Source organism: Mya arenaria, chromosome 11, assembly GCF_026914265.1.
Source record: "Mya arenaria isolate MELC-2E11 chromosome 11, ASM2691426v1".
Taxonomy (NCBI): Eukaryota; Metazoa; Mollusca; class Bivalvia; order Myida; family Myidae; genus Mya; species Mya arenaria.
In genome coordinates this window covers 30,959,067-30,973,918 of record NC_069132.1, presented here as the reverse complement: position 1 = coordinate 30,973,918, position 14,852 = coordinate 30,959,067, and the positions used below count along the sequence as shown (strand labels likewise).

The 14,852-nt window shown below is 35.7% G+C and overlaps 1 protein-coding gene across 1 annotated transcript in view; it reads right to left on the bottom strand.

Annotated features, from left to right (window-relative positions):
• The window catches only part of LOC128209021 (kinesin-like protein KIF26B), a 150,943-nt gene that overhangs the window by 95,355 nt on the left and 40,736 nt on the right, over positions 1 to 14,852 (bottom strand). The gene's annotated exons all lie outside the window — the stretch shown is intronic.

Genomic DNA, 14,852 nt, shown 5'->3' with positions numbered 1-14,852 from the left:
AGACAACATAATGATGATGATGTGGATGACTACAATGATGCAATACAACATGATGATGATAATGTGGATGACGACAATGATGCAAGACAACATGATGATGATGTGGATGACAACAATGATGCCAGACAACATGATGATGATGTGGATGACAACAATGATGCAAGACAACATAATGATCATGTGGATGGCAACAATGATGCAAGACAACATGATGATGATGTGGATGACAACAATGATGCCAGAAAACATGATCATGATGATGATGATGATGATGATGATGATGATGATGATGATGATGATGATGATGATGATGATGATGATGATGATGTGGATGACAACAATGATGCAAGACAACATGATGATGATGTGGATGACAACAATGATGCCAGACAACAGGCTAATGATGATGATGATGATCTACGCAGAGGACTCAACATGTTCAATCTACAGGTAGCAAGAAAAACAAAATAAGTATCTCAAAACTAAACTATAGTCAACAAAAACATTTTGCGATTTTGTGAAATTCACCAAATGTTCAAGATTGAAATTGTTTTGTATAAAGACAAGGAGATTTAAGCTTGATGTCTTCAGCCCTCAACAGATATCATAAAATCCAAACCAAACAGGAGTATATGTTTATGGCCTATGAAATATTCCATTAAAATGCAAATAGTGTGTCAAAAAAGCTGGTATGATCAACATAAAGTTGTCAATTTATCAATGTTATTAGTTCTTTTACTCTCACAAGGTAATTATCATTTCAAATTTAACATAATAATCTGAGATTCCTTTTTGTTTTCTGGCCAAGAAGTAGCCATTAATTCAACTGAACAACCATTAAACTCTCGATAAAACGGTCTTAAAACAAACTTTCTAAAATTATTTTCAAGATGAGAGCCAAGTTAAGCAAATTAATGGCAAAATTCAGACAATCCTCTCTAAAAATGGAGTCAGTTTCATAAAAGGCAAATATTAATATAATGTTTACTGGCAGTATATTCAGACAAACCAATCAAATTCAGAAAACATATTTCATATTGTCATTATAATGTCTGACATAAAAATAAAAAACACTTTTCTGGCTTTAAGGAACAAACTGAAGTATTGTTTTTAGTTAATTTCAGTGAAACATGCTCCTGTATGTCACCATAATTTGATGAACTTAATTTTGTGCTGATTATTGCTGGTTTGGACACAAGAAAGGGAAAATCAGACAAGAACAGATTGATGGGCCAATGGAAAAGGCCACTATAGATTGCCTTGTTGGAAAGAATAAAAACATAAGCATTGAAAAATAAAACATCAAAACATTGTTATGAATGTATTAATACAATACTGATGTCACCTTCCTAGAAGTTGATGACATCAATCAATTCTGAGTATTAATTATGTATTTTCTGCATGCTCCGACTTTAGATAATACATATTGATGTCACCGAATGAAAAAACAGTATATGCATTTTGGCACAATACTTTTTTGAACGTTCTTAAATATGTTAATTTTCCCACTTCTTTTGAGGAAACACCCATTACAGAAGTCAATCAAAAAGCACAAAAATCACCCTGTGATAAAAGGTGGAAATGCATTGGATGAAGGAAATCCCTGCATTTGCAGGCTTAGTGCAAGACAGTTTCAATTCTGTATAAAATTTAGGGAGTTACATCAGTTTTGCTCTTACATTCAACATTGTGCAAAAAAGTGCAGGTTCAGGATTTTCACTTTTTTAGATTTTTGTCTCTCCTGAAATGTACCATTTTGACATTGACTGGTTTTTCATTGGGTGCCATCGATATTGTGCTGTTGAAACAACTTAAAATCAGCTTCTAGATCAAGTCAATGCACTATTCTGCACTTTCCATCAGGTCTGGGGATATGGTTTTACATCCTGTCAACAAGTTTTTCTCCAGAGACATCAGAAAATACAGGCAGATAACATGCAAAAACATCATGCATCTGAATCCGAACACCAGAATTCAATGAGCACAAAAGAGTGCTATTCATCTGCAATCACCTTACAAAGAGAACAAAATGCATTGTGCTGAGCCAACAGGATAACATTTCATTTGTCGCTGACGCTCTTTAAATTATAATGCAATTGTCAGACAAGGAACATAATTTGGTGTCATGTCGTAGCTCCAGGCTAGACGGGGATACCAATTTCATTTTTAATCCCAAAAATATTTACTGATCGTCAGAAATTCAGGACAAAGAAGATTGCGTCTGTCAGTGTTTTAACAAGAACAAGATTAAATTTTCAGCGATAGAGATCTTCCTCTCTTCTAGTCCTAATGGACCAGTTAACATACCAAAGACATTGCACATTTCAGTAATGTCATCAGGCTCGTTCTTTGAGAATCGACAAAAATCGCTGATCGCTATGATCCAACAAAAGGAACAAATTTTCACTGCAGGGATGGAGTTTTAAGTCAGTAATGAGCTTTATCTGTAATTAGATATCTTTCAACTGTTATACCAGAGAAAAGTTGAATTTCATACAGAAAAATATCTCATTTGTTGACCATATCAAGTAATTCAAATTCTCAGAAAGAGAAAATTAAATTAAATAGAAAATCTTAAACTCATGAGTAGCTGTTCTGTAAAATAATTCAATCAATGTCAAAAATACCACAAGTTGCACATGGTATTTTTGATTTTGTTGTTCATAGTTCAGTTTTGCTTATTGTCAGAGGTAATTTCAAAGTTCAAACAATCAAGGGGGATAAATCTTTAACAATTGTTTGCAGCCAGAGTGACGTGGATTATAAGTATGTTCCATGGCTGAGGTTGTAAGATAGGCTCATCCCGACCCGAGCGTATGGTGTTTTGTGGAAACAAGGTTTACCCAGTTTCCGCAAAACACCCTGCACGAGAGTTGGGATGAACCTATCTTTCAAGAGCGGCTATGGTAGATGCTTTTTCTCCCACCTCAGTTAAACCAAATTAAGTAAAAATATATTTTTTGCTCGAACTCTTTTGTGCAAGCCGAAAATAAATGCATATGGATAAATCATAATTCATGGTTGTCATGGATATGCACGTAGTGATTTAGATTATGTTAATAGTCAAATCGGTCTTTAAATAAGGCTGGGGAGTGAAGCATTATTTTTTGAAAGGTGCGTGAAAACTTTTTTATGGTGACATTTGAAGCGATATAATTAATAATTAATTAGCATTCTAAATATTGCCACACGACAAGGTTTCTATGATGCTATAGATGACAGTCTTCAACAAGGGAGGTAATTACAATGTGATGACCATTAAAAAGGAGTTCCATAGGGTGCTTGTTTTATCTTTGCCCGTTGGCAAGATAAGAATTTCTAGCATGGTTTAACTTTTGGATCTACTCATCTGAGGTTGGAGAAAAATTGCTCTATGCTTGTCATTATAATGATTGTACCATGTTAACTTTAAGTTTTTGATGACCACAACACAGGAAAGACTGCAAACAAAAACAACAAAAGGGCTTGAAGATTCAAAGTACATGTCCCCCACCACATTGAGATTAATGAAAGTGGAAAATATATGCCTGGAATTCTTTTATTTCCAGGAAACATCACACCTATCATATCTGTATATCTGATAATCTATCTGATGTACATGGAGAGGACAATGGTACCGGTGTAACATCCGAACATCAAAGCCTTGAACATGTATAAGACATGCCTCAGATAATGGTGATAACAACAGCAGGTGATGCTACCAGTACCCCTGCCCACCCATAGTACATGTGAACTTTTTGTGCTACGATTATGTTTGATTTGTCATTTGGAGTCATTCGAAATTGGAGGGAGGGGGGGTCCGATTTAATCTAACGTACATAATGTTGAAGTTTAGATACTTAATGGTCATTCTATCTTAAATAAACATCAAAGCAAAAAGTCCTGATAGGAGATTAAATAACACTAAGATACAAGAATGATTTTTTATCTGAAAGACTTTAAGGACTGTTCCATGAAAAGAAATTTTGCTCAAATTTTATCTTGTGATTCTAAGCATTTCTACCTACTCAAGCGTCTCCATTTGCTTCAAGTACAATGTTTTTATGACTGCATGCATGGCCACTGTAAAGAAATGCAAATGGTAAAATCAATATTAAACCAAACAAAAACATGTCGTTTTTTCAAACAATTCAATGACCATTAATGCATTTAATTAAGATGATAACGGTTGACAGAATACCTGCTGTGTAGTCTGCATGCTAGCCCATGGAGTTATGATTTATTTGCGGGGCGTTAATAATGTCCCTTACCCATATGCTTGGCTGGGCCCATCTGTTATTTTTACAGTAAAAGTCCATTCCTCTTGACCCCTTAAATGATTAATTGATTGACCAATGCAGTCCTAATGGGCCTTCATATTATTTTCATTTTTTAACATAGCTCAGTTGTCCCCTGGGCAAATAATTAACATAAAATTCCAATAAGGGCTCTGTTATCATAATCTTCCATCTTTTTATAGGCCTTTCATAAAATGACAAAGCTGGGTCATGGAAGCCAAAGGGTCAATCACTTTCTCATTTATACCTGCAATCATATTTAAAGTATGTTAATATTTATATCTGAAACCGGACTAAAAATTCTGAATATTAACAAAATGTCACATAATAACTAAGTTAAAATTTAACCTAGACAATGGACAGACACAGAGAGACAGACAGACAAATGGACACATGACCTGAGAACCACTATGCCATAATTAAGTAACACCCCTAAATCATACAGTTTCAAAGAAGGAGTTGTTTTCAGTAAGGTAAACTTTCCCAATATTAGAATCAAATGCAATTTATAATATGCAAGAGAATTTCATGCCATTGTCAGGTAATATTTGCCGATGGTCAACAGCTGAGGAAGCGACCACTTGACAGAAGCTGAAGAGAACTATCGGTCTCTTGATGTCCACTCAATAGTGATCAATGTCCACTTATGTGGTTGTTTCATCACTTTGTAAGGTTTCTCTGGCTAACATTCCACTTCTATCACACCTTCTGATAGTCCGATGATAGTGACACTCGCATTATGCCACTTTCCGTCTTCTTTAAATGCAACACAAATAAATTTAATACCTGCAAAAGTTTGATTTTTCAAATTTTCAAATGCTTTAGAATATTGAGCTTATATATTGGTAAATTATTTTTATCCATTGGCATTTATTACTTTGATGAAACATTTATCACTGGACAGCTTAATTGTTAACAAGTTTGCTTACATTTGTGTCCTAGAGACTTGTTCACATATTTAAACTGCAGGACTAATGTATTCACGGTCACATTTGCTACTCTGACTTTAAGATACCACAAAGCTTGGGTCATTTCTTACAAACCCTGGTGTTCATTTTTCACATTCCATTCTGTCAACAAGTGAATTAGCCCTTTTAAAAGCCTAATTCTTAAATCACCTGACCCTAGACCCTGTCCCATCCCAAATTACCTGTCTTGTCAGAAGCCCTATTATGTTACTAATGAACCCTATTGACATTACCCCACCCACTCCTAATGTCATTATGCAACACTGGGTAGCAGTACATTACATACCAAGGTGACAGCGTCCTTTCATACCAAGAGTAGCAGTGGTCATTTATCAGTAAAAACAGAAAGCTTGGCATTTGAACAAATGGATTGAATTAAAGTTCTCCAAACATGGAACAAATGTGAACAGTGCATAAATGAAATCATTACCAGTCTCATGCATGCTCCCACTGTTTAAACATGTACCATATTTGTACCAAAGCCAGAGCTCTACAGCCAATTGAATACTCAGGTTAACAGTTCTTGGTTTGGTCAAAGCTATTAAATACCCTTATTGATTGGTCAATATCTATCAAATTAATGTATACAAACCAATCAAATCATTTTAATGTGCAGACAAGTCAAATGATAGCCAGTGGACAACTTATCAACGTTTTATACGATTTGGGGCAGAGCACAATACCTTTCCACCAGGGAGACCCTGGTTTGACTCCTGCAGTGTCCTTGGCTAGTCAGCAAGCATTGAAGTTGTGTCAGAATAGTAGGCTTTCAGGCCCTGTTTCATTAAAGATTGTAAGGCGCAAGATTCGCTGTTAATTTCCAGAGGTAACCATGTTTTTGGTGTAAACTGTGTTTGAACAAAAATATTGTAAGAACATTAATTTTATTGTATAGATTCTGCCGGTATTTTTACAGGTGTCCCCAAGCACTCTTTACAACTAAGGTGTCTTCTCAGTCTTTATCTGTGTCATTTAAATTTTCTCAAACATTATTTTATCCACACTCACTTAATATGTGCCATTAAGAATGATCTGTTAAAGTAGTTTTTTTGTCAAAGTTTTACAATAATTGTAAAATAAACTGGCTATTTAATCTTACACTAGCTACCAATTCAAAAAAAATATGTGCAATTATACCGCCAATTATTGTTCCAAGATGTCTCAAAAAAATGAATGGAGATTCATGTCCACAAAGTGTTCAACAACAGAAAGGCGAGTATTTATTATTTCCTACTTCTACTGGAAACTAAGGTTCAAGTTCTCCTAATCTGGTGAACAAACACATAAATTAGTTCCTAACATGTTTCTTCCTGGCTACTTTGCACCAAGCCCACTGTTAATTTCAACCATCTAAGATAATTCGGTCTTATTTCTACATTATCAAAGATACCAAAAAACGAGCTGTCAAACATGTATTTTATTAGTTATTCATTTTTTTTCATTTTGCTTAATAATACCAGGTATTACAAAACATGAGGTCATAAAGAGAGCCAATTTTAGGAAGATGCTATTTACCCAACTGCGGTCCACTTATTTGGAAAGTGAAATCACTCTTTACCTGACTATCAACTAACGACATTCAGACTATTCTAGCTAATTTTATACAAGTGTGAGACGATAAAAACAGCTAATTAGGTAAACAGATTGCTAGCCAGCCTTCAAGTCTTCTGTTTTCATTTTTTGTCCCATCTCCAGCCTCAGATCAATGAGAGCAGTTAAACTACGGAAAACATTAATTCAAATTTCCATCCCTAATATGTTGACAATAATCTGATTTATAGATTTAGGAAGTAAAACCGGAAAGATAATGTAAATACCACAATTTAACTAAAACAACGATCTCTCTAAAACATTGATTTATATTTTTCTGGAAATTCTTTTTCTAAAAAGGCAAAGAGCCATGAAAATGTCTGGGAGCAAAGCCAGGAGTTTTCAGGACAATTTTCCCCATCAATTGTGGAAAACAATAGTGGGGATTATTGATGATAAGTTGTTTGTTAACTATCTCTTAATCAAATCGTTACAGAAACTACGCATTCTGAGGGTGCAAAATATGTACATATTACCAGAGAAACATGACTAGCAGAAAAAAGGCTTACATGGAAACTCTGAGCTGATAATTATGTAATCTATTTTTTTCAGACTTATGTAATCTATCCATTTCCTTTTTATCAGAATCTATCAAGAAAGAAGGATACTGAGCCATAAAAACAGGAGTTAACATTTGATAAAATGTCTTAATTCTGTCAGTAAACCAATCCATATGTTTTTGGCATACCCTACATTTCTTGTAAAACAACTAGGTAAAGATGTCCTGGGGGGTCATTACATCTTAATAAGTCTTAGCAAAGCTATAGAATAAAACTGGACATGCACATGCAAATAATGCCATCAGTTTTCCAGAATCTGTCCTTTATAAGGACTTCCCAGTCTTGCCACTGAGAATGCAAGTGTAATTGGACTTGGAGCTTGCCAAAGTGTCCCTAGAATTGGGACATTTTCATAATGATCTAGGTCTTGGGGCTTGCCAATGTTGTCAAAGTGCCCTTGATATTGTCCAAAGTGTCCATGGTCTCGGAGCTTGTCAAAGTGCCCTTGATATTGTCCAAAGTGTCCATGGTCTCGGAGCTTGTCAAAGTGTCCTTGATATTGTCCAAAGTGTCCATGGTCTCGGAGCTTGTCAAAGTGTCCTTGATATTGTCCAAAGTGTCCATGGTCTCAGAGCTTGTCAAAGTGTCCTTGATATTGTCCAAAGTGTCCATGGTCTCAGAGCTTGTCAAAGTGTCCTTGATATTGTCCAAAGTGTCCATGGTCTCGGAGCTTGTCAAAGTGTCCTTGATATTGTCCAAAGTGTCCATAGTCTCGGAGCTTGTCAAAGTGTCCTTGATATTGTCCAAAGTGTCCATGGTCTCAGAGCTTGTCAAAGTGTCCTTGATATTGTCCAAAGTGGCCATGGTGTCGGAGCTTGTCAAAGTGTCCTTGATATTGTCCAAAGTGTCCATGGTCTCAGAGCTTGTCAAAGTGCCCTTGATATTGTCCAAAGTGTCCATGGTCTCGGAGCTTGTCAAAGTGTCCTTGATATTGTCCAAAGTGTCCATGGTCTCAGAGCTTGTCAAAGTGTCCTTGATATTGTCCAAAGTGTCCATGGTCTCAGAGCTTGTCAAAGTGTCCTTGATATTGTCCAAAGTGTCCATGGTCTCGGAGCTTGTCAAAGTTTCCTTGATATTGTCCAAAGTGTCCATGGTCTCAGAGCTTGTCAAAGTTTCCTTGATATTGTCCAAAGTGTCCATGGTCTCGGAGCTTGTCAAAGTGTCCTTGATATTGTCCAAAGTGTCCTGTACAGAGCTTGTCAAAGTGTCCATGATATAGTCCAAAGTGTCCATGGTGTCGGAGCTTGTCAACGTGTCCTTGATATTGTCCACCTTGTCCATGGTGTCGGAGCTTGTCAAAGTGTACTTGATATTGTCCAAAGTGTCCATGGTCTCAGAGCTTGTCAAAGTGTCCTTGATATTGTCCAAAGTGTCCGTGGTCTCGGAGCTTGTCAAAGTGTCCTTGATATTGTCCAAAGTGTCCATGGTCTCGGAGCTTGTCAAAGTGTACTTGATATTGTCCAAAGTGTCCATGGTCTCGGAGCTAGTCAAAGTGTCCTTGATATTGTCCACCTTGTCCATGGTCTTAGAGCTTGTCAAAGTGTCCTAGATATTGTCCACTTTGTCCATGGTCTCGGAGCTTGTCAAAGTGTCCTTGGTATTGTCCACTTTGTCCATGGTCTTAGAGCTTGTCAAAGTGTCCTAGATATTGTCCAAAGTGTTTATGGTCATGGAGCTTGTCAAAGTGTCTTTGATATTGTCCAAAGTGTGCTTTAACATGGAGCTTGTCAAAGTGTCCTTGATCTTGGCCAAAGTGTGCTTTGACCTGGGCCTTGTCAAGGTGTCCTCAATATTCTCCCAAATGTCCTTGAACTTAGAGCTTGCCAAAGTGTCATGCCTTTAACTTGGAGCTTTTCATCGTGTCAAGCTTGCCAAAGTGTCACGCCTTTATCTTGGAGCTTTTCATCGTGTCCATGATCTTGGATCTTGTCAAAGTGTCCTTGATATTGTCCAAAGTGCCCTTTAACTTGGAGCTTGTCAACATGTTCTTCATCTTGGCCAAAGTGTGCTTTGAAGTTGGCCGTTGTCAAAGTGTCCTTGATATTGTCCAAATGACCTTGATCTTAGAGCTTGCTAAAGTGTCCTTTGAGTTGGAGCGCAAAGTGCCCTTTAATTTGGAGCTTGTCATTGTGTTCTTTTTCTTGGCCAAAGTGTGCTTTGAAGTTGGCCGTTGTCAAAGTGTCCTTAATATTGTCCAAAATGACCTTGATCTTAGAGCTTGCTAAAGTGTCCTTTAAAGTTGGAGCTTGTCAAAATGTTCCTCATCTTGGCCAAAGTGTGCTTTGACTTGGACCATGTCAAAGTGTCCATGGCTATGAGCTTAAATCCAAAGTTATTCTTGTAGTTTCCAACTTTGTCTTTGGTTATTGGGCTTTCTGAATTCATATTGTTTGTTGTCTATGTTCTTGGCTTGGAATCAATTATAAGTTCAGTTTTTTTTCCATTGTGTTCTTACACTGCTACACATTTCACTTTGTTAAACCTGAATGATTTGCTTTATTGAGGAATGTAACCCCCCCCCCCATTCCTGCCCCCTATATTTTCGATTTCTAAACTCCACTATGATCACCCCAGACAACCATCTCTGCTGCCTATCTTTGACTATCTCTCTATCATGCTCTGTTTTTCCCATCAACACTTGCATTGCATCAGGTTCTCATCAAGATGAGAGGTATTTTATGAACTTTTCAACATTTATCTCAATAACTCCCATCAGATACAACCATCCAAGTAAATGCTCTTCATCCCTGGCTGATGGCTTGGAATTCTGCATCTTGGCAGTGGGCACAATTTACAATGAACCTGGATGGTATTTTCCTGTATGTATAATTGAAGTATCAAGGTGTATTAAGTAATTTCATGCCAAATTATATCACCCATCCTTCAGGACCACCTGAATTCTTCAGATATATTTTTTTAACAAATAACAATAAATGTAATATTCGCCTTAAGTTATTAAACATCTATGCCATACACATTTAAAGACCTTATTAGTCTTTAGTTATGTTACATTTTCAAAGAGTTAATCATGCACCATATTCAGTGGACATTAAAATCTAGATTTACTTCTAATTATCAGAGTTATAATAATACTGCAAGTGCTGCTTTACATACAAAACCTATTCAATCAAACAATCATTTTCCAAGAAAATAAATGGTCCAATTCTTTAATTATCTTAATTACTTCTTAGTTTGCTTTTTCTTTTGAAACTTCCTTCAAAGGCCTTGACTGAAAGATTCAGGCCTCATTTCAACTGATTTGGAACATGTATGACTCAAACCATTCCAACCTTCCTTCATTTACTATCATGGAGTAAATCAGTGTCTTGCAATTTCCTCAATTATTATTTGGACATATTAGCAGCAATTTATGGCCTGCCCAGGCAATATTTCTTCCTAGAATGGCCTTTATAACAATCAACCAACACAAGCTTGCAATTACTTACGTCTCCACGCTAGTTTCGTGATGTTCTGAACACAAAATTTCCGAAGATATAAATCTTTTAGAGTATTTTGTTATTGATTGGTCGTTCAGTGATTTAAAAATTTAGAGTTTCTTCTTCAAAAGACAATACCTGATATGATTTATTTATTAACTCACTACTATTATCATTTCTAACAATTTACAAACTTGGTCATTCAGTTTAATATCACACTATATGTGGAAGCTAGCTTTTTCATTAATCTACATTTTGAAAAAATAATATTTATTTTAGAATGATCACGTCTCACTTGAAATTCATAAATCACATAAATGAAAAAACAAGGAATGGCTCAAATTTCTCCACAGACAGACATTAAATGACAGACCTATTGTTAAAGACATTTTTTCGCACTTTTTTTGAGAATTGACAATGTTAAACATTTCTATTCTCTTTATATTAAGCCGACCTAATTTGCATGCAAACCCAATAATTCAAAGGGGGGATAATTAAGTTCTAGCATTGTGAAGGATGCAGCAATTATGTCACCAAAAAGGCTTCAATGGGACGCCCCAAGAGATTTCCGCTGACATATTTATGCGCTATAGTACAAAGGCTGCGGTGTGAACCCCTTAAAGCATCCCTTGTTACATTTCATTACTATCTGGTTGTTCAGCAAAACATTTGAAAAGACGGCCTCAGCATTTCTGTGACAGATGAATGTCCCCAATGTGCAGATTGCTGCATTAATTTTGTATACACTGCAGTGATTTACGACCCAATCCCCATCGGTTTTGTTAGCTTACTTTAAGGAGCCTAATATATAGATATGCCTTTATACTTCTCGGTCCATAGCCCAATATATACATACGCCTTTATACTTCTCTATCCATAGCCTAATATATAGATACGCCTTGATACTTCTCTATCCATAGCCTAATATATAGATACACCTTTATACTTCTCTATCCATAGCCCAATATATACATACGCCTTTATACTTCTCTATCCATAGCCTAATATATACATACGCCTTTATACTTCTCTATCCATAGCCTAATATATACATACGCCTTTATACTTCTCTATCCATAGCCTAATATATACATACGCCTTTATACTTCTCTATCCATAGCCTAATATATACATACACCTTTATACTTCTCGGTCCATAGCCTAATATATACATACGCCTTTATACTTCTCTATCCATAGCCTTATATATACATACGCCTTTATACTTCTCGGTCCATAGCCTTATGTATAGATACGCCTTTATACTTATCTATCCATAGCCTAATATATACATACGCCTTTATACTTCTCTATCCATAGCCTAATATATCTCTATCCATAGCCTAATATATACATACGCCTTTATACTTCTCTATCCATAGCCTAATATATACATACGCCTTTATACTTCTCGGTCCATAGCCTAATATATACATACACCTTTATACTTCTCTATCCATAGCCTAATATATACATACGCCTTTATACTTCTCTATCCATAGCCTAATATATACATACGCCTTTATACTTCTCGGTCCATAGCCTAATATATACATACGCCTTTATACTTCTCGGTCCATAGCCTTATATATACATACACCTTTATACTTCTCTATCCATAGCCTAATATATACATACGCCTTTATACTTCTCTATCCATAGCCTAATATATACATACGCCTTTATACTTCTCGGTCCATAGCCTAATATATACATACGCCTTTATACTTCTCTTTCCATAGCCTTATATATAGATACGCCTTTATACTTCTCGGTCCATAGCCTAATACATACATACGCCTTTATACTTCTCTATCCATAGCCTAATATATACATACGCCTTTATACTTCTCTATCCATAGCCTAATATATACATACGCCTTTATACTTCTCTTTCCATAGCCCAATATATACATACACCTTTATACTTCTCTATCCATAGCCTAATATATACATACGCCTTTATACTTCTCTTTCCATAGCCTTATATATAGATACGCCTTTATACTTCTCGGTCCATAGCCTAATTTATACATACGCCTTTATACTTCTCGGTCCAGCCTAATATATAGATACGCCTTTATACCTCTCTATCCATAGTCTATTATATAGATACGCCTTTTTACTCTATAGAATGGCTTAGGATGTGGCCACTACCCTATGAATGAAAGGGTTAATCTGAACTACAAGTAATTTTAAAACTTGAGTGACCAAATTTGCAAAGAAAACTTGAAAAGTTAATGTCTGTTTTGCTGAACTCTTACAATATTTCAGCCAGAGTTTGGTAACTTGCTGCTACATATATAATTATACCTCACGTGACATGCACAGTGCCATTGTTAATTTTCATTTAAGTCGTTACTACCCCTGCGAAAATGATGGCCAATAACCATGGACTACCATGGACTACCATGGTAGTTCATGGTCATATGACCATGGACTACCATGGACTACCATGTTACGTCAAATGGCCGCCCCACGGTATCACACCATGGTAGACCATGGTATTATACCATGGTAGACCATGGTTTACCATGGTTTGATACCATGGTAGACCATGGTAGCACACCATGGTAGACCATGGTAGCACACCATGGTCATAAACCGTGGGGCGGCCATTTGACGTTACATGGTATACCATGATATATCATGAACTACCATGATATATCATGAACTACCATGGTATATGACCATGAACTACCATGGTAGACCATGAACTACCATGGTAGACCATGGTCACATACCATGGTAGACCATGGTCACATACCATGGTAGACCATGGTCACATAAATAGGATTGACAACAAACTTAACAAAGATCAAAATCAGTGAAATGGAATTGAATTGATTAAAATATGTTTATGGCGTCATCTAGTTTAGCATGCCGAGTACTGTATTCTGTTGATATCCCATTTACATGTATATGAGAAGGAAAAAAAATGTCTTATTTCTCTGCAATAGCTAACAACTTGCGCCAAACTTTGACTAGATCAAAATTATAGTATATATATATATATATATTTAGTATGATATAGGCCTCAAACTGTCCATTATGTAAAATATTGGAGCGTCTTCAATATAGTTCTTAAACTGAAACTGTTACATTTCAAGAACTTGAATTGTTCCTGCACACTTAAAGAGTAGTAAAAGTACAGTTCTTGAACAGTTCAAGAACAATTCATGCACATTTCTTAAATAGTAGTAAAAGTACAGTTCTTGAACAGTTCAAGAACAATTCATGCACATTTCTTAAAATGTTCTTATCATTTTCTAGTGGTTCTTGTACACGTTAAGAATAGATCAAGTACGGATCTAGAAATGTTCTTGCATGGATTAAAATCTTGAAATCTACCCAGTACATTCCTGACTAGATGTGATAACAATTGTTAAACGATAACGTTTTAGGAACAACTCTTGAACAATTGTTACATTATAACTTTCTTGTTTAAAATGTCAACCACTATTATGAAAAAAATAGTCAACAAGAAAATTGAAAACACTTTCTTATAAGCTCCAGTTTTAGGTAACCAATTTCAATTCTTCATGAAAAGTAGATTACTTTTCTTAACTGCTTCTGTTTTACCACAATGAACATTTTTTTCATTTATGATTATGTATTAAAGTTACAAGTATTGCTCACATTTTACTGCGCTTATGCTGTATGAACGCAGTAGGGTAAGAAAGCAAACGACCCAAGATGCTCTAACATGCTTTATGAAATTTGCTCACATGCCCTACTGCGCTCTTACAGCATAGACGCAAGTAAAACTGTTATCTCTCCTTAATTATATCATTATATTTTTCAAACATGTACTTTTAACCAATGTGCATAAAAACATGGATAAAAAATTCAAACTAACACAGTTGATAAAGTTATTGTATTTAAGAAACAAAAAGTATGCACCTGTACATTAATGGTTCTTAAAGGTAATTCTGGAGTTTAAATGCATAGTTATTAATGACTTAATTTTTTGCATCAGCGCGCAAAACTCAGTTTTGTATTTACTGATAAAAGTTAGTC